Below are 22,386 nucleotides of genomic sequence, written 5' to 3'. Positions count from 1 at the left end.
CTGCGGCCAAGTGGCAGAACTGTGAAAGTGTTGCTTTCTCTTGCTGTCATTAGTAAACACAAAGTGATTCAAACATAACAATAATTTATTCAGCGCAAACATATTTTTAAACTGTTGTAACAAGAAACAAAACTGTACAGACTAACACAAACTTTAAAAAAATTACTTCAACACACTGGCTTGGAAACAAAAAGTCTTAAAAATGAAGTCCATGTATATGCGCTAAAAGTGTCACTTCTTTAAAAGTCTGGTTAAGACTGACTGCAGACTGGAACCCAGCACACTAGCTGTCAGTGAGAGTCTCACGAAGCCTGCCAGTTAGATCTGCAATCCATACTGTGTCAGGAACAGATACAGACACGAACATGAAATAGTTTTGGAAAGATGAAAAACCACAGAAAAAAAACAGTGTTATGGCTTTGGATTCTTTTAAAATTTAACCTGAAACTCAACATTTGAAATGAAAGTGATGGACTATCAAATATAAAGTTCCCGAAGACCAGCTTCAAAGGCAGAGACAGTTCACTGTGTTTTTAAGACACTGTGCTAATGTATTTAAAAAAATACATAATTTCCCCTAGGTGTGAAATAACTCCATCCCTCAATAATAGTCCGGGGCTGTCATGTCTAATGTGAGGGTGCTCAAGAAGCACACCACTATTTATACATTTCCTGCTATTTTCCATCTTTGCTGAAATTTTAACTTTCCACTGGCATCTCTGGGTGATGCCAGACAAAATTATTTTCATGTCTGGGTGCTGGACACGGAGCTGCTGGAGGTCATCTTTCATCCCAGGTTGCTGCAGGTGCCACAGGTGGTTCAAAATCCACAGGGATGGTGTTTGGAGGGCAGGCAGTCATGGCTTGTTCCTTAGGTGTATAAGGGAAAGTAAAAATATATATGTTAAGAAAGAGATTTTTTTAACTGTCATGTCCAAGTAATTACCATACTTTTTGCTATTTGAGTACCAGTTTTACACAGTCTTTGGACTCCTTTGTGGCAAAACCACAACAGCATAATATTAAATGCATTGCAGTATGATGTACTTCCTTATTTAGTCTCATAACTTTCATCTTATTACATATTATGCTCCCCTGACAAACTTTAAAAAAGAGCAAGCACAAGCACCGCATAATTACAAATACTTCTCTTACAAAACCTAAACTTTATGTAATTATCATCCAGTGGTACCCAAATCAAACACATATCAATGTGATTATGAAATTTTGAATTTCTTTCATATTAACCATTTGATAAGTAATGTAGACTCTGAAACATACTTTAAAATAGTAATCTAGTAATTTTTCAAGCTAGGAGTATGGTCAGGATAAGTATATGGTCAGGATAACATCTAATTACTGTCATCATTTTTTACTATACTTGTACACTAGAAAATAACTTGCATGTTTAAATAATAAAATTGTATACTGACATACAAGATGACAGTTTCTCACAACTTTTCTAAAGTTTTGGCTCAACTTACCTCAAAAAGTGCGATCGAAGGGTGCGGAGGTTCGGAGACGAAGGGGATTGCCGTTCAGTGGCCAGTTAGCTTACGTTAGCTCCGCTAACTAGCATTTAGCGTAGCTTAGCCGTAGCGTCGAACTAAATGGGCGCGGTTTCATCGCCCAACCACAATTCAGCCCGCCCAGACTCCGCCTCTGAACCGGAGCCTGGCTCCACCGGAAGGCTGCATTTCCATGATGGCCGCAGCCACGGATTGGCTTCAAAATCGTGTCTCAGAACGCACGGGTGACGTCAGCGACGCTTCGTCCATTTTTTTTTTACAGTCTATGGATCTAACATTAATTTCCGATCTGGGATCAACTTCCTGCTTTTGGCATCTAGGAGATGTGTCCAACTGGTCAGGTGAATCACGACACCATCTCCGCTATGATGATTACAATGCTTCCCTTCGTGGCTTCCTGTCTGGTTTTATTCTTTTTGCCCACCATCCCAAGACATGAAGTGCTTGACTATGGTGATGTTCTCCATATGCGTGCTTCATCTGCCGCTCCAAAAATGCTGGACTCAGTTTACCATGCTGAATTGCCCTTGTCTGGGGTTAAGGTTTCAAACACATCACTGTGTCTTGTCTGACAAAGTTGGTCCGTCTTCTCTACATAATCAAAGAATGGAGCATTGGTATATCCTTCTTTATAAGGCCTTACTGAATGATCTGCCATCTTAATTATGCTCTTTACTGACTCCTAAGGTTGTCACAGGCTGTAACCTTCAGTCAAAATGTTGGATTCTGCTTGTGGTTCCTTGAGGTCACTCTCTTTTTGGTCAAAGAGCTTTTAGCATTTTTGCTGCTTCATCTTGGTCTGGGCTACAAGGAAATCTAAAACTGTACAATCATGTAAACTCAGACTACTTTAAAACCAGGATCAAGGATCATCTGACTGCTGCTAATCTATGAACTTGTTGTATTGTTGATTTATTGCTGTCTATTGTCTCTGTTTTGCCATCTGTGCGAAACGTTCTTGTGCTGCTGTCTTGGCCAGGACTCCCCTGTGAAAGAGATCTTGCATCTTAATGGGATTATTCCTGGCAAAACAAAAGTTAAGTAAATAAAAAAATAAAAAATGTGTCAGGTTGTTGGAGATGGAAACTTTTTGTCTGCTGTTCTGATTCTGTAACGTTTGACAGCATCATGAACACAGTTAAGTAGTTTGGGTTTAAGCCTCTCGAAACTCAACACAGATTTTCTGCTCAGTCAAACTCATTCCAGCAAATTTGCTGAGACATCCACGTGTTGGGATTTAACTTCTTTTGGCTCACTGATGAGGCACCAATTTACAAATCATGCTGAAAAACGAACAACTTCACTGTCTTCATTTAAAGTATGACGAAAGAGACACTCAGCTGACATCTGATCAGTCTGAAGTGTTTGTCAAGCTCAGTACTAAAACACGCTAGCTATGCTAATTATCAAAACATTTATTTCCACATCTGCATGAATTAAAGTCAGATCCAGACCTCAGTTTCTTTAAAGGACAGAGTCAGTAAAGCTGGTTGACATTTGGACCATAATGGGCTCACATTTCTGGGTGAGCATGTGTGTGTGTGTGAGTGTGTGTATACTAACTTTGCTACACTAACATGACAGTAAGCCCTCAGTCAAACACACAGAGTAAAACCATATTGGGATGTTTCCACAAAGTTTACAGTTTGCTGATAGAGACTCATTAAAAAACAAACAGTCAGGAAAAAGCTCATTAAACAGAAGACGCTCTATGAAACAGCGTCTCTGTATTCAGAGGAAATCAGCCTGTTGAGTGTGGTTAGGCATCAACTGTAGCGTCACTAAAAGGCAGCAGCACTCAGAGATAATTCAGTTCAGTACAGCATCACTAGTTTTCAGCAAACACAGGGAAAGTAATGACTCACACAGTTAGACTCTGCAGACTGCTCTCAGTTTTTATTTTGCCGTCAAACAAACATTTCTCTTTGTGCAGTGGAGAACAATATTTTTTGAAGTCTGCTTTTCCTAAAACTTAGAGCAGTATTGTCTCCAAATAGTACCACATGTGGAGCCTGATTACAAGTTGACCCTGATTATTTAATAATGCCTCTCCCCTTAATCTAACACCAACTTTATTGAATCCCTTGATGCAAGATCTGTGGTAGTGTTCAGCATTACGTTTTCAGATGTCAAAGTATTTAGACTTTAAAGGGGCTGTGAGGAGTTTCTAAGTGATCTTGGAAAAAGTCTCCCTTCTAGATCCGGGTTGCTACAGCTCAAGCCAAGTTAAATTTAAGACTATTAAAGACTTTTTTGGGGCCGTTTGAAATCAAATTTAAGACCAAGTCGACAACGAACCACAATTGAAACAAACAAAACATCAAAATAAAAACACCACATGATTTACCTGGGTGAGAGGCCATTTTAACCCAATGTTTGTTTTAAATAAAACATCACTTTTTGTCGTCTTTTAACCCCATTTTTACAGCTTTATGCCTATTTTGCCCCCCATTCATCATTTTTTGGCAACTGTCAAAAACCTTTTTGTAATTTTTACATGTTTTTTGAAATTTAATATCAATTTTAATTCCCAATTTTGCTGCCAAAGACTATTTTCCTAAGCTACTTTTGGATTTTTCTGCACGTTTTTCCCCCAATTTTTTGTTTTTGCAATTTCATACCTGTTTTGCATCTATTTATTATCCTTTTTCCACTTTTGTACCATTTTTGCCCAGTTTTTGCTATTTCATCCCTTTTTTGACCTGTATTCATACACTTTGTCCCACTTCTGGACCATTTTTATCTTTTTAAGCCCGTTTTTATAACTTTATTCCTAGTTTGCCTCCATTTATTTTTTTTTTTATCACTGTCAGAAACATTTTTTGAATTTTTACATGTTTTTTGACATTTAATTTCCAATTTTGCTGCCATAATAAAGTTTCCTAAGCCACTTTTGGATTTTTTTTTTTTTTTTTTTTTTGCCAATTTTTCACCTTTTCTTTCCCTGTCCAGGCACTGGAGTTAAAACCAAGACATGCGTCTGCTCTGAAAGATCCTGGTGCAGCCACATCACTGCTTTGTTAGTTCTGCTTTTGTGATTACACAATGTTGCCATGACAATAAATCAGTGAATTCTTTTTTAAAAATGTATACATTTTGCTAAATATTTTTTTAGTTCAATCTGATCTGATGGTAATCCACTTTTATAGTTTCTCTAAATACTTGTAGGTACTCATTTACATAGTGTGTGATTAACAGTATGGAGAAAGATATTGTGAAAACTGTGAGGGAGTAGAGATGACATGATGTTTGGTGTTTTTGGAAATGTAGACAGTAAAAATCTCTGAGGTGTTCAGGGGCCTGACTTGGTGGTTCCTCCTTGGTAACCCTGATGATCCACCAGCGCTCAATGTACATTTGTTCTGATACATCTTCATGCTTTGGTCATGGGGAACATTATGCACCATTTGGTATTATCTAAGGCTGTATTCAGACCAGAAAAGTCCTTTGGTCCACTTGTTTGGTCCGGACCAAAAGCGGACTTTATTTTTTTTGTTTGGTGCGGTTCGTATTGAGATTGTACTTTTTGCATGTGGACTATATTCTGTAAACACATCCACGTGTGTGACGATCAGTGCTCTCATTGGACAGCACTGACAAAGGGCGGCACACAGAATACTGACCTGGAAATGGAGGTAAACGTGTTTGTGCTCTTATTAGAGCTGCTAAATCATTTTTAGTTTCAAGAGCAGCTCCTTCAAAGAAGGCTTAACAACACCGTTTACAATTTTGGAACAGCGAAGACGAATGCGCGCAGCAAGGAGACGCTATGCTCTGAGTGACCTGACCCACAACATGCTAGCAACAGCGTGGCTAAACAGAAGACGGAGGATCAGGTATGAACCAAAGACGGTTAGGGTGCGGTGGCTTTATAGGCCTAAAAGGCGCATGTATCCTGTAGTTAGTTCGGATGGACCTTGGTTTGTACTCAGACCTGCACCGGAGAACCACGAACAGCGTGGGAAACGAACCCTGGTCCAGTTAAAGTGGACCAAACAGTCCAGGTCTGAATACGCCCTAAGTTCCCATCCAAGTATAAATGTTTGGAAAAGAATGTAACAGGCTGGGTTTCTTCATTGAACTCTGGTTCTTTTCATCCTTTCATTTAAAACTGAAACAGATTACAGTAAAACTTTTCTAAATATGACAGAGGACTTTTTTTCTGTATCTATCAGTGAGAAATATTCAGAGTGGTCTGCAGCAGCTCTGAGAGTGAGGAGCAGGATTCTCGCAGCATCACTCAGCGCACATGCTGTGCTGTAAGTGCTGCGTCAATACAGGATGCTTGACTTCGTGTGACCCTGTGGAAAAGGAAGGCAGAGAGCAGGATGACTCTGATCCTACTTTAACATTAGATTATTCAGCTTTTCCTGTTATCGACGTGTACTGGATTTAAAGTAAACCTGTGAAATCAAACATATCCGTCTCACACAGCTGGCTGGTAAATCAAACATGCAGGAGAGGAGGTCAGTGTATTCATTAAACTGTCAATTTGAATTCAGACATTATTAGACTGTTAACACATGCAGAGATATTTTATGATGCAAATATGAAGACAACCAGAACATAAAGGTCCAACTTTATCCAAAGAAAAAAAAAAGATTGTGGCTAGTTTCCGCTCACAGATCAGCATTCATCAGTCCAGGTGTGGACAGAGGATTTGTGCAGTGCAGCGAAGAAAATCTGTTGGCAGGAAATTATTCAGTCATTGTTGCAGTGCATTTTCAGAAAGAAAAACTGGTTCAAATAACTAATTTCATGTTTTAATTATTGATCCGAGACCTAGAATGTGTTTGACATTTCACTTAACTCCAAACAATCCTTGTATAATCACTTATAGAAATTGTAGATGAGCAGTGTGGGCCTCTGGCTGATTTCCCTGTATAAAAGCACTTTCCCTCAAACTATTAACTCTAAAAATCAGAGAAGCTGTTTCCAGTGAGAAAACTCCCAAGTCCACTGCAAAATCTCTGCAGGAAATATTCCCAGACACTGAAGCAGAAAAAAACAAACAAAAAACAAAACAAAACATGGAAGGTCAACGGAGGAAACTTAATTATACTTTTAAATGTGGGATTTGATTTTAAACAGCCTTAATATTTTCATAGATTTACGATGAAGAAACATTTAAGAACACAGCACATTCATTTACATAGAATCACAACCAGTCAGCTCATACATATCAGGAGTATGATACCCTCGTTCTTTCTGTGTTCAAGGGTTTCCCATTTGAAGGAAAATTACAAGATAACTTCAACCTGTGTATCTACCTGTGTACCTGTCAGTTGAAACAGAAACACCCTCCCCCAGGGACGGCCATCGTCAATGTGTAATAGCTGAAATACATCAGATGCATCTCCAGTCCGTCTCCGCTCCACCACAGCACTGCATCAGCTAGGTTTCCATTCAAGCCAATGTGGATCTGCTCTGTTACAGTGAAGCTACGTGACCGGTCCGGGTGGTCACAGCTAGTACGTAGCCATTCTGTTTTTGCTGGATACCAGAGCTTTTTTTACTGTACAGAAAATGGAGCAGGAAAGGAAGTTGTGCATAGAAACTATTTACTAAAATCCAGGGACTTCTAAAAATTAAACTGTCAAAACCAGATCAAATTTAGCTTGACTACAACAACAAATGGACATAATGAGCCAGGAGTTGGCGGCCCAACATGAATGAAGAGACATTCATCGATGTCCAGCTGTCAGTCAGCCATGCAGCTGACCGGACTGAACATGTAGCCAGTGTGAGTTGACAAACGCAGTCAACATGCAACAGAGTGGAGCTGGATTGCCTGCCATAGACTGTGTAAAACATGGAGGAAGCATCCGCAACATCATCCGTCTGTTCCTGAAACCATGGCCAATCCGCGGACATAGCCACATTGGCTATGAGTTTTTCATCGAGGACTATAGGGTGCCCGGTGGTCACATGACCTGAGCTGTGCCTCTGATTGGAAAATCAAATGATCCTAATGACTTCTAAACCGCTGAGATAGAAAAAAAATTACACACTGTACACCGTGTGCCGATAATGAAATCAGCATTTTAGACCCAAGTCATTTTTTTGAACCAGGCTGTAAATATGTTTTTTAAAGGGGACATATGCTTGTTTCTCCTTTTCACTATGCCAGACTAGGATGCCTGTAAAGCATTTCTGCCTCAGTACAAGTCATTTAGTTCCTTCATTGCCCCACAATAGCGTTCTCAATATACTCAGTTTAGGCCATTCTGAAGATCTGGTTGAAATGCTCCGTTTCCAGAATGACCTCCAGTAACCTCACAACGTCACAGCTCGTTGTGCTCTGATTGGTCAGTTCTATCAGAGGGGTGGAGGGGGTAGAGCCAGGGGGTGGTTTTTACAGCATGGCAGTATTTACAAAATCGTCACATTGAATGGAGCAGACCGAGCGAGTTTGCCGTTTGCCAAAACTTCACCATAAGGCATTGATAGCACTAATAAAATGGCAGAGTGTAGGATACGTCCTTTTGTATTGGACTCAGAGTCAGACCCGGACGGTTCTGCAGCTCAGGAGAAAGAAAATCCACCTCCACACAGATCAGGACGCTTCAGTGTGGTGAGTCAAACCGGTACTGTAACATGTATAGTTTATACGTTTATACTTGGCTCTTGGTGGGTGTATCCCTTGGTGGCGGTTGTGTGACTAACTGACATCACAGAGGAGGAGCTGCTTTATCAGATTACTCCAATAAAAAGAAAGGATCCTCGTGTCGTCATGAAGGTCGAAATCTCACGGCCAACTGTCAACGACCTATTTTCAGAGGCATCAAATCTCGTTCTGGGATATTAGAAAAAATACAATATCTCATTTTTTTGAAAATTCAGGGGGTGTAAGGTCTTGTTTTCAAATTTATTATATTATATGTAAGTATTAAACCAGGCATCAGCATGATATGTCCCCTTTAATGCCTTAAAAGTTTTTATGGCTGGGTGTGTCCGTGACTTCTGGTCTTTCTGCAGCCAGCCTCAAGCAGAGTCCTGACAAACAGCGACTTTGTTGCCCCTTGCTGCCACTGTATCTGGTGTGTTTGAGGCATAACGTGGCTTGGCTGTGACCAAGCCAGTTTGGCTTTAACCCCAGGCCACCTGCAATGCCAAGTATTTTATCAGGTGTAAGTGCACACCCTCCTTCCCAAAGGATCAAGCAAGTACCTGCTTCATGGACTGGACCACTGCAGTTCTTAGTGCAAGCAATATTGTGCTACTCTGCTCTGCAATGTTGAAGCTATCGATACAGCCAGACGTCAACATGGAAGAGATGAGGAAGGAGGTGAAACAGGTGGCGCCCACTGCCGTCGTTTTTTGTATGGCGATCAATTCAGCGTAGGTCGATGTTATCACTACAGAAGATTACCGTCCCCTTGTTTGCTATCCTAGTCCCCTTCCTCTCTGGCTGTCCTAGGGACAAACAAACAATAAATTAAATATCATATCAATATAAATAACTCAGGAAAATGTCGCTATGTGATGAAGTAAAAAGGAAGTGTAAGAATGAGGGACTGAAAACTTTCTGTTTCCTCTCCTGATGATGTCAGACTCTCCGTTAACTTCTCCACTGAGTCCACGGCTCGTTCATTAGTCCAGTTACATAAAGGTTGAGTCACTCTGCCACAGCCCTTTGCTAATATAGACTCTCAGTGGATATGAAGTTAAACTGGCCTCTCTTAGAGTTTGTATTTCCTCTCAATTGCTTCTTTGCTATTTTCAGATTTCTCTTGATAACTTATGCAGAGCGCTGGCTGAATTGTCCTCGCTGAATGTGTTTCTGTGGCTTCTTATCAGCAGCAGAGCCACTTGTGTCTGTGGGGGCATGTGAGTGAGTGTGTGAGTGTGTGTGGGGTGTGAAATGTTGCATGAATATGAAAATTGCTCCCATAAATAGGCTTTACTTTAAGTTCTGTGAAACTTTAATTTGGACCCCCCATGGCACAAGAATCTCATCTCCTCATCGTCCCCTGAGGATCTGTGTGACGCTGGCTCTCTGTCGTTCTCTATTTTTGTTTTTCTCTGTTTCATCCTTCATCTTGTTTTGTGCTCGACCTTTTCCCTCCTCGACTCCGACTTCTACCGTCTCTCTCATGTCTCCAAACTCTGTAGCTGTTTTTTGACAAACTAAAGAAGTTTCACAGAAATCAAACACACACACACACACACACACACACACACACACACACACACACACACACACAGTGACACAAAGTGTGTGTGGTGTAATAATGATGCCCCAGCTGCAAATACCAAAGGAGACAAACGTCCAAAGGCAGAAATCAATCCTTTCACCTTTGAAACTAGCCGTAGTCAGAGGTGTGTGTGTGACTTTTTAAACCCCAGTCAGAGTGTGTGAGAGCAGCAGGAGTCGTCAATATCATAACCTACAATTAAATCAGCTTTTTCTAATCGAGCTGCTACAAAAAAGTTGATGTGATAGAAAAAAAAGAGGGAGAGAAATGGAGAAAAAGAGAGCCAGTGATGTAGAGGGATGGAGCATTCATGGAAAGATGAAATGTAACTGAATAATAAGGAGGTGAAATTGTTTCTCACTGCTTCAGAAAATCACATCCACTGTTTGAATATCTGAGTGTGTAAAGTTCAGAGCTGACTGCTCAGTTTTAAAGGACATGAGAAAGTAAAGGATGAAAAAGTAAAGGATGAAAATGGAAAAAGTAAATGACTAAAGGTTGTCTTCAAGTGTCAGTTTCAGACGTCACAGCAACATCAGAGAAACCCTGGACCTTGTGACACGTATCAAACCAAAAAAATTTCAACCTCCATCTCTGTCCTCTCTATTTACAGCCCCCCCCCCTAAAAAAAAAGTCTCCCGTCTGAATCGCTTATTTCACTGTTGGCACACGCTGCAGGGGGGTAAAGGTTTTTTTTAACTCGGCGGTTCAGAGGATATTAGGATCATGAGCTCGCCCAATCAGAGGCACAGCTCAGGTGACATGAACAAACAAAACAAAAAACAAAAACTAAAATTTAAAATACATTGCAGTTAACTCAAACTAATAAAAACTAGAAAAGAAAACGAAAACGATAAGTAAACTAAAACTCTATCTTGTGTTCACAAAACTAACTGAAACTAACTAAAATGATAGAAAAAATCCCTTAGTTGTAGTTTTTGACAATATTAATAGCCATTAGGATTTAAATTGATCCGACATATTTTCCCAACCAATTTTAGACAGTTTTAGGCAGTTGTCAGTGCCGTACAGCACCATCATAGCGGCGTATAGAGACATGCTTGTTTACTGCACTGACTGGCTGTGCTCTGTGCTGCCACGAAACATAGTAGAGCAATGAATTAGAGCGTCTGTAATAGTTTAATTGTTACAGAGTCCAAGTTTTTATTTATTGAAGCTCATATTATATTGTTTTTTTTTTTTTTTATAATTTATGTTAATATTATTTTTATGTAATTTATGTCAACACTATTTTATATAATTGATGCTTATATTTTTTTATGCTACATTTATATTATTTTCTTGTGTTTAAGGAAGCAGCCAACATTTTGGTATCAGCATTGACTGAGTAGTGAGCACTATGTTGGACTTGAAAATAAACAGTATGACAAAATATTTACTCTGACCTTTTTGAATCCTGCACCTGGTTAATAAGGTATGAAAAAACTAAAAAACTAAACTAAAACTAAGCCTTGTTGCAAAAATCAAAACTAAATAAAAACTAGAATGCCTGCTCTAAAACTAATTAAAACTAAACTGTAATGGAAAATAAAATGTCAAAACTAACCAAAACTAAACTACAATGACAAATCCAAAACTATTATAACCTTGCATGACTCATAGGTGCTCTATAGCTGTACTCAAAGGCCCTGCCACTTCCACTTTGGCCGCTGATTTTCTTCAACAGTCTGTTTCAGAAACAGACAGGTAACGTTGGTGAGACTACGTCCATTAATTATATAGTCGGGTCTGACTCTCTGAGGGACCTGCATCCTGACGGCTATCACTACCAATGGACCTGTTTTGTATGTAGATAATGTACAAACTCTAAGGTTATAAACTCCTAAATGATGCTCTCCTACAAACATTTTGCTTACTGTAACACGGCTGGTGTAGGTGTAGAGTGGGACTTAGCACACAACTGTTTATTGTGTAAAATTAAACTTAGACCATACCATTATACCATAAATCTTACCATTATGTCAGTGGATGACAGTGTTGGTGAATGCTTTAACTTTTTGACCAAGCACAGCAACACAGCCCTTCTAGCATCACCTGCTCTACCTGACTGTGCCGAGGAGTTGTCGCCACATGTGCCGCGTCATTATGCTCAGCTGGTCACTACAGACCCACTTCAACTAAAATAAGAACTGCATCATCCATCGGTCTGGAGTCTGGATGTGGCAATCACTGACACAGCATGATCAGAACATTTCACCATGTTTAAAAGCTTGAAATGATCATAATGAAACACAAGACGCCTTGCTACCATAGCAACTCACTGACTGGCATGGCACAAGTGACCCGGCAACCTCAAATGCATTGCACTGTTGATGTCACTGAGCTCTGTGAAGTTTTTTGTCTTTTTGAAACTCCTGCTGAAGCCAAACCAAACTTAATGTGGCTTAAGCTGAAGACACCAATGACACAATGCTGTCTTGTTTCCTTGCATAGTGTTGAAGCTGTTTCTCATCATTAGAGCGGGCTACTCAGGGTCAATTTTTTTTTGCTTTAGGTGGGCTCTGACACGACAGAGTCTCTAGTGTTTTTGAGGGTGAGTCACTGAGTTATAAGTTTCAAGTCTGAGTCCTTCACTGGAAAAGGTCTGAGCACTTAAACCTTAAAGAATTTATATGTTTGGAGCTGTTCGTGAGGCGTTCAGGCTCTGTAAGAAAAACGCAGCCTGCTATTAGAAATATGATCGCCAGTGTCCCGACTCCATCAGCGATGCCCTTCAGCGAGCTTCAGATTAACAGCAGCTATGAATCAACTCTGTACACACACTTTGTCTTTGAAACACGTTTACACACATATCTGAGGTCATGACTGTGTCGGTCCAGTGGATGTGGGTGCGTTGTGAACACAGAGCTTCATTAAAAATCTACAGAAGAATTAACCTGAGAGAAGTTTATCTTCTTCAAAGATTCAAACAACTTCTGAACGGGTAATAATTTAAAACTTACATAGAATGAAACAGTAACTGTTTTCTAATAACTTTTTCTTTTTCAAAAATGTTTGGACAGAGGACCAGAGGGCCTGATGGTTTAGGATCCCAACTCTGACCATCAGAAATAAATAAATACTTTAACATTGTTTTTGAAAAATAAATAAATGGATTTCTTTAAGCTAATTTATGATCTCAATCCAATCTTGAAAATTTAATTACATAACCTATAAAAATGCCACAATACTGCATTGTACTACTTAAAGAAAAACAAATGTTGAAAAAAAATCTACAGATAATAATTCCTTGTCTTATAAAGAGGATCTTTTCATATAAATAATGCATCTGTCTCAACAGACTTTAAATCACTGATCATGAGCTGGAACTCTGATGATAAAACTCCTGATTAACTTCCTCCTCTTCTCTTCTATGAAACAGAAAACTGAATCATTAAACTGAACCATTTCTCTGCTTGATTTCACTCCTAGTGTTGACATAAATTATTGAGTATTTCATTTTACTGCTGAATAATTTCCTCACAGTGCACTGTAATAACCTTTTACGGCTCAGTGTCTGACTCAATATTAGGGCTGCAGAGGTTAATCCCTGCATTTTCACTTCAATAAGACCTTGGTCACGAATTTAACACAACCGGCATAAAACAAACTCTGTTTTCAACAAGAACAGCTTTCAGTCAAAAGTCTTCATGCTTTGCATTTCTTTATAGCTTTCTTTGTAGAAGTTAGTGTCCCCGTGTTCCCTTCTCTGACATGTTGTTTACATGTTTTCACACTTCATCAGCGAATGATTAACATCCTGTTCCCCCACTGACTGTGCGTCTGATCACCTGTTTGTTTTCTCCTTCCACTTCATGCCGCTCAGTGTGTTTCTCTGTGGATGAGTGATGAGTGTGTGTGCTGTTATATATACTGTAGCTCATACATGCTCAGTCAGGTGGAAATGTATGAATAAATGAATATATAAGTACAATAAATTTACACACATAGACTTTGAGAAACTTTTTTTTTTTTTTTTTAATTATAGCTTCAGCCACTTGAAAGTTGATTCTGTTTGACCTTCTTTAAGTCCTTCATAGCTTCAGTCACTTTTACTGATGCAGGAAAAACAGCACATAACTGATACTTTTCAGGCTGAGGTATTATACACTAAAAAGTACTTTGAATTTTTTTTTTTTTTTTTTTGAATGGCAGCAAGTTTAAAGTAAATAATACACTCTCACCACCAGCTAACTATTGCTAGAGCTCTGGGATAAACCAACTAACTGAGCCTTTTCAGCAGCTGCCCCCTGACTTTTAGATCAGCTGACCACTGCAAACAAACTATGCCCTAAATCTGCTGTCTCCACTCTCTGGCTTTCATTTCAATGAACCTGAATCTGTATTTTTTTTAAGCACTTTGGTGTACCCTGTTTGTGTGTAAGAGTAAAAGCAGCTTAATGAAGCTCCTGCTGCTCAGTAATGTTTGTAAATCTCAAAAACAGTCATACTATCAAAGTGTGAGTGGATAAACATGCAATTATAAAAAAAATGAATCATGAGTGCAGGAGCAGCATTATGAGAGCTGTTAAAACTAATTACAGGGTGCTGGCTTAACAGGGTTGATTAATCTATTTATCACCTGGTTTTCTGATTAATCACTGATTGTGTCAAATAATGGATTCTGATTGGTCATACCTTTTGGCAATGATCATTTATTCTGAATAGCATGAATGGTGTCAGGGTTGGTAAATCAGGTGTTTCAGTTTGGAGCTAAAAGCACAACCAGAGGCAGATGACACTGTTGTGTGAACTTATTAAAAGGAAAGAAGAGGGGCAGGAAGAGATCCAGGGTCTGAGGCATGAGGAGGGAATAAGGTAGTAGCACTGGGAGTTCGAGAATTAACAACAGCCAAAAATGAGACACTAGTAAAAACAAACAAAGCCAGAAAGCTCAAACGATTGCAAAAAAAAACAAACAAAAAAAAAAGGCGCCGGCGTCCGATGTCAGCTCCGTCAGCCACGTCTGTGAACAGCACGATGCCGCTGGGTTAGCACAGCTAGCTCGTCCATCCCCCGGAGCTAGATCCCACGTTCCCAACAACGATTGATAGAAGGACAGGTCCACATCGTCACCTCCCAGCTCACATCCGAGAACCAGCACGTCGTCCTCACCTCCTCCTCCTCAGCTCGAGGGAAATCATCAAGACCTACACTAGTTAGCATTGACATGCTACAGGCTGCTAACAGCTAATTTCACACGTAAACAATGCAGCCATGGTTACATGTAGGATCTCCAGACAAACACAGGAGTAAAGTAGTAAAACTATCACCGAAGCCACAAAAAGTTTGGTGTCCGTGACCGACAATGAACCATATAAAGTAATGATTCACTCCAAATACGAAGATGACAAAAAAGAGACGAAAAAAATTACAAGAAATGGACAAAGGCGAGAGAGCTGCTGCAACAGGTAGCTACTTGGGCAGCGCCTAGCAATGGGAAAAAAAAAAAAAAATGTATAGAAACTTGTTATTACATCTCCTTTTTTTTACTCGAATAAAGATAAAAAATAAAAAAAAAATCCTTTCTAAAATTTACCAAAGTTTTTCTCCAGATTTATGTTTGAATCTGAGCCCTGATCCTCGTGATGCTCTGTGCACACCTACACAGACTGTGTGTGTGAACAGTTCTTCATATGTGTGTGTGTGAAGCCATGTTCCACCAAGAAGAGAACATTTGTGCAGATGGTGTGTTGGTGTTTGGATGAAATCTCTCGTGCTAACGCTGTCACTCTGGGTAAGAAAAAAAAACAAAAACTTGGATAATTTATCAATTGCTTCATCAGGTTTAGTGGAAAGAAAACTTGAGGTGAAGAGGAGTCAGAGTTCTGGGTGTACTGATATGACATGATGTTGTACTGTACAGTCTTATCACAGCTTGTTTTTGGATTCACCAGTTTTTTTAAACTTTTATTACTGAGGCTCAGGACAGGGGAAAAGCGCAAGACCATGAATTTCTGATGAGCAGTGAGCTTTCTTTGAAAACTCTTCCAACTTTCTTTTTTAAACCCTGGTATATTTGATGATAAAGCATGGAATTCATTTTTCTTTTCTTTACAGGAAAGGATAAAAAGGTCTGTGAGCAATATGATCATGAAGTATGCTAATCATTCTTCATGTACCACAGCTATACAAGAGAGTTTCTCAATTACATTTCTCTTTCTCGTGTGCATTTCTCTTTTAGTGTGTTTGTTTCTGTGCATCTGATCACACCTCCCCCAGAACTCTTTGAGGCTCCCATGATGCTCTAATAAATGCAGCATGTTAAGATTCATGCAGTTTTTCTTGTTGCCTCTGTCATCTGAAGCACCCAGATTCTCTGCTTAATGTGAGGAATAAAACTGAAGCTGAGGGAAAGAAGTCAATACAAACAGGTCGATGTTTTTATTTATTAACTCAGTTTTAATTCAGTTTTTGAGTCATGCAGACTTAACTACTGATCCTGACATGTGCAAATAAGGCCCAGATTTTAAATCTATCAACATGTCAAACACAAACGGGTCTGAAATCTCAAAAAGGACGACCACAGAAGAACCTTATTTTAAAGTGGACTTTATTGGCTCACAGTATTCTGTAAGATGTGTTTCTGAGCGCTGCATGTGTCTCACTCAGAAAAACATCTCAAACATTAGCCACGATTACATGAGGAGTTTTTCGTCTTTCCGAATGGAATCTTTCCAAATGACTTTTCCCAAAACAATAGTATACATGGAAAGGGATACTCCAATCTCTGGTCTACATGTGCTGCTGTAATCAAACAGAATAGTCAATGGGGTATGCGCAGAAAAACATAAACATCGCAAGATTTATCAAAGACTTTTTCTTTCACTTGTTGGAAAAACTCTGTATTGCGAGTTTTTTGTCAGTCCTGTCTTGAAATTATGTTCATTTCTTTCAAAGTTTGGATCAAAAACAAACTTTCCGCAGCAGTCCAGTGCTGACGGCTAGCCGCCATTTTCAAATTGAGGAACGTCCCTAGTTGAGTCTTATGTCATATCTGAGCATGCACTGAAAGAACGCACCCTGACAACTTTCCGTTTCAGTAGATACATGATACATCAACCGGTTCGGGGAAAGGAATATTCCACCCCTTTGAAACTGATTAAATGTCCATTTAGGTTGGCACTTTACTGTCAGAATGAGGTGTACACAAAGGTAAAATTCTTTCGTTAGAGCAAATAAACCGAATGCAAGCAGAATATTTGGGTCCATGTATACGTGACTAATGATTCAATCAAAAAACATCTGCCCTGGATGTTTCCAGAAAACGGAACTAGATATCAACCACATGTCTTAAGCTAACACAGCGCTAACACTCCCACAAAAACTCGTTTCAAGCCCATTAAACTTCATTGATAAAGGAGGGATGGGAAGTTTGGAGGGAAGGAGAAAAATGAGGTGCTAGGGAAAGATAACATAAGGTCATCTCTCTATTAGGAGACGATATGAGTTTATAAGAATTTCAAAACACAGCAGAGAGAAATTTCCAGAGAAGTGAAGAAATAAACAACTAAGGGAAGAGAATCAGATCTGAGGTGTATCTGGAAAAAAGTGAGTCACTCAGAGTTTGGAAAGCTGAGGTAAAAAAAAGCAGCCATGTAGGAAATGAAGTCACACTAAAGTCTCAACAACACTGAAAGTTTAAGATTTTAAGTTTTACAATTTTTGTGTTTATCCATCTCTTACGAATGTGTCAATAAAATAAACAGACACAGAGGAAACTGTCACATTAGTCTGTTTGATCTACATGAACTACTGATGCATGCTCAGTTAATAATCTGGCCCCAAAATCAAGTTTTAGATTATAAAACGTCTTCATTTATCAAAGAGTCGAATGCAGCTTTCACAGAGAGAACGTATTGATCCAGGTCACATTAGACTGGAAAGAGAAAAAAGACAGATCACAGTTTCATATGAGCTCATTGACATCTGGCTGCAGAGAAGCAGCTTTTATTGACTTCTTGAGATGTTTGGAGCATGTAGGGGATTTGTTTCAGATGTCTCCTGAGGAGGAAAGTCCCTGAAACACTGGAAACGATCGCATCTTTCTGAAATAACCTGTTAAAGAGAGGTCAACCTGCAGCACACAGGAAGAGGGACATAAATCCACCTGAACTCCTGACAAACATGTTCTATTTGTTCCCATTATTTGGTTTTACATGTGTGCTTTATCACAAGTTCCTGCAAAGAGACTGTTTTTTTTTTTACCTTTGCTCAAAATAATTTCATCACCTCTGGCTATTTACTTTTTTTCATCTCCATCATAAACTGACAGTGACAGTTACATGGTCACAAATGCAGTACGCCAAACCAGAGATTTGAAGGCAAAAGGATTTATTTAGTACACATAACAAAGTCCAAAAACTAGATAAAGGTATTCAAAAGACAAGAGGAAAACAGGAAAGCAAGACCATGGCTGCGACTATAAAAAGTAAGCTGGAATGAAGACCATGAAGTAGGACTAACTGGTAACAAGACAGTGGGAGACATGAGATTAAATACAAGAGGTAATGAGGGTGATGGGAAACAGGTGGGGAGGAACAATCAGGGTGCAGGTGTGACCAGACAGGGGCAGGGCAGACAGGAACACATCTTAAACAGAGACTAGGGTTAGTGATTTCAAAATAAAAGCATGACACAAATGTGCAGAAAGGCATGAAACTAACCAGACAAAGAAGTCTCTGCATTAACCTGACCTTTTCTGTTTCAGAGGACACCTTTTTCAGATAGTTTTTTTTATAGTTCTGTTTATCCTTTTTAATCTGCAAAGAACATTTTTTTCTTTAATGTACCAAAAAATTATAAGATCCTATTCAAATAGTTCTTCTATCACATTCACAACTCTGAGTCACAACTCAGTGACTCTCTGAGAAGCTCTTTTTCTCTTCCTATCATTTTATCCATCCAATCAAACCTGTTGTATCACTCTCAGTCCAGCTGCTTTTTGGTTAATTTCAGGTTACAGGGCAAAACAGGGACAAACAGATAAGTTTCCTCTGTTTGAATTAAAATATTCGATCACACTTGAATACTTCCTGTCATTGTGACAAATTTTCCACATTCTGTATATCTTCTCGGCTAATATCTCCTGTTACACCTGGTTTCATTTGTTGACCTATTCCCTTAATCTAGTTCAGTGTTAACCAACCCTCTTTCCTGGAGGACCCCTGCCCTGCATGTTTTAGATGTTACCCCACTCCAGCACACCTGATTCAAATGAATGGCTCGTTATCAGGCTCGAGCAGAGCTTGATGACGAGCTGATCATTTGAATCAGGTGTGTTGGAGACGAGAACATAGAAAAACATGCAGGGCAGGGGGTCCTCCAGGACCAGGGTTGGGAAACACTGATCTAGTTAGTTGCTGACTGATGAACATCATTATGATAAAACTCCACCTGTTGTCGGGGTGAGGCCTGCCAATGAGAACAGGCTTATGAAACATTTAAGGTAACATTAATATCAACACATGCCACAAATTTAACACAGAGGTCTACAAGGTTTACTCATCATAATTTTGTAGCACTTTGAGATTTGTTGTGAAATCTTTTAAATATGTTACAGCAGTGAACAACCAAAAGGTGCCCTCCTGAGTAGTTCCTTTACAACAGGTCTTTTCCTCACTGAAGCAGGTCACAACAGTCTTACTTCAGACAGTTTGTGTTTGCTTATTTTAATGTGGCTTTGTATGTTTCACATTTCCTCCATAGATTAGTATAAGAAAAGCAGAATTTCTTTTTTTTTTTTTTTTTTTTTTTTTTTTTTTTTGTTATCATATAACTCCGCCAAGGAAGTTCTGTTTTTGGGAGAGTTTGTTTGATTGTCTGTGAACAATATAACTCAAAAAGTTACAAATGAATCTTGATGAAATTTTTAGGAAATCTTCAAGATAGGATAAGGAAGAAGTGATTAAATTTTGGAGGTGATCTGGATCACTGTTTGGATCCAGGATTTTTTTAAAGGGTTCTTTGTCATTGTGAGATAGGGCCATTTTAACCAAATATGTGTCCATAACTCTATGATAAATGGTTGGATTGAATGTTGGACAGATTAAAAAAAAAAAAAAAAAAAAAAAACAATATTCTGGCAATATTCTGGATACTAAGATCCAGAATATGAAATATGTACTGGGTCATCATCATTTTCAAGACTGTCAGGAAACGAATTATCTTACAAAACTGCAACTAACACTAAACTGTAGCAGACACTCTGCTAAAAGGGAGTATAACATTAAAGTAGGACTAAAGTGTTGGTGACAATCACAATATTCTTGGTGGAGGGCTGCGCTCTCTGAGTGCTTTTCTGGTTGAAACTACTGGAGAACTTAAATCCCTTTGATTATTAAAGTAAAAGTAGATAGACCAAAGAAAACGTTTCCTCTGCCAACACTTCAACACACTTAAAATAAAACCCACGCCAGCTCCTTAACCTCTGGAAATAATCTGAAGGATGTCAGAAGTGTAAGGGGAATTCAGTCAAGAGGTCACACACACACACACACACACACACACACACACACACACACACACACACACACACACACACACACACACACACACACACACACACACACACACACACAATCCAAGTGTTATGTCACTGTATCACTGTATGTTTTCAGTGTACAGATGAAGTGAGAGATCTTTTCACAGCCTCCTCCTCCTCCTCTCAGGCTCTACATATCCATCTCTGGAGTGTTTAATGAAAGGCTGCTCTTGGTCTCCAGCACGAGAGCCCTTCAGCTCTCAGCGCAGCAGGGCTGGGAATAGTTTGTGAAAGGTTTAATTCAAGGTGGATGATCCTGCTGAAGAGGAGTGACTTCCTCTCTGCTCCAGATGGTGGTGGCAGGCTGCTCTTTTCAGAAACTTCACTGAACCAAAGTTCAGATAGAGCTCGTCGGGTTGGAGGAAGCAGCTGGCTTTGGGAGGAAGTTGTGCCCAAAACAGAAGCACAGACTCAGGTTTACACTGCTGTCCAAAAACACTGATTGGTTGAAAACTGGCTCATTCCCTGCTCTGATCCGGTTTATCTGAATATTTTACATATTAATGATGGAGTTGATTTAGCATCAGAGTCACAAAAATTTAAGAACATTAAAATAAACATGGCCATGGAAACATTCAGACACTACACATTGAGATATTCAGATCACAGATTTTTATTGATAGTTTTTCATAAAGATAGTCTTCATAGAGATGATTTTGGATAGTTTTATTTTTCTTCAGAAAAGTTAGATCTAAAAACTTACAGACAACATCAAACTGCTGTAGGGAAGATTATGTATCTGAAGTAGTATAAATGATAAAGAAAAGCTCTTTGTTCTGTTTTTGTTTATCTTTATATACTTAAGGCTGTTACCGGGCAGAACAACAGTCAGCAGGGTTGTCCTGCTGTGAGATGTCGTCTCTATTTTCAGCTGTTTCTCTGTTTTCATGCTGTTTTATCCACTGTTAGCTCTCAGATTTGGAAACCACTGTGTTTATGGAGAAGAGTGTGTGTGAATGTGTGTTTGTGGAGGGTAGAATTTATAGCAGAGATTATAAAGAGCAGTAAGATGGCTTAGCCAGTGTGTGTTCACATACGAGCCTCGGCTTTGAGACTGTGGGCCATGTTTTCTTCTTTCAAACTGCAGATTTATTTATTTGTTTATTTATTATTTTTCTTTCTTAAGAGGAGAAATCTCAAAGCATTAAATAAAGACAGAATTATAAGAAGCTTTGCCCGTGGTCTGTTTGAGGAGTGTTGTGTTTTGTTCAGTCAGAAGAATTTTTTTCTTTTTTTTCAGATGAGCTCGACTAAAATCAATTTATTGATTTTGGTCTGAACAAAAACAGAATACCATGTTCGAATGAGTATTTGATTAAAGAAACAATTTAGTTTAAGAAATAACTTCTGTGTTTAGTCAGACTGGTTGGAACATTTTGTGACCAGGGTTAAAAAAAAAAGTTTAATTAAAATGCACATTTATCTTCTAATGAGCACACAGCTTTGTAACTATTAAATTATTAACCACTGCTTCTTTTTAGAATTAAAAAAATGAACATAACAGCACTTCGAAAGCATCCAAAGTGTTTCTTAGCTTAGTTGGATTTATGACAGGAGTTGGAGGATTGAAAACTTTTTTAAGTTTAGGATAGAGTTTCCCCCTGCTCAGAAGTGTTTTTGATGTCTGTTTTGTCCACAGGAAAAGAGTCAAAGGCAGGACTTCAACTCGGGACAACCACTAAAGGGAAAACCTTAGTGGATGCCCGATGTATCTGCTGAAATATACCAGCATCTCCAACCAAATAATCTTCTATAAGTGGATCCACCTGTTACAATAAATGGAGATATCTTTAACATAACATAACCCAGACTGTATGACTCTTTACTCATGTTTTCAGGGGTTAAACACCATCTTAAGTTTAAGTTCAAATGAATTATAATGAATAATGTATCACTAATGCTGTGGTTGTGGATGATGCTTTGAATCGCTGAAATTACTGACGTAGTTTGGAGCTTTAAGGGATTACTGCATAAAAAGACTTTGCCATTTAAACACATTATCGTCAAAAAATGTCTGTGTCTTTTTCATTCTCCCATGAAGACTATAAACGTTTTAAACAACAAAAGTTCCTGCTTCTTTCTTTTTTTCCTCCCTGGTTCTTCAGACACTGAGGCC

Source organism: Halichoeres trimaculatus, unplaced genomic scaffold (genome assembly GCF_033239565.1).
Source record: "Halichoeres trimaculatus isolate MK-OKI-2021-1 unplaced genomic scaffold, fHalTri1.1 fHalTri1_scaffold_7, whole genome shotgun sequence".
Taxonomy (NCBI): domain Eukaryota; kingdom Metazoa; phylum Chordata; class Actinopteri; order Labriformes; family Labridae; genus Halichoeres; species Halichoeres trimaculatus.
This window is presented reverse-complemented; position numbering follows the sequence as displayed.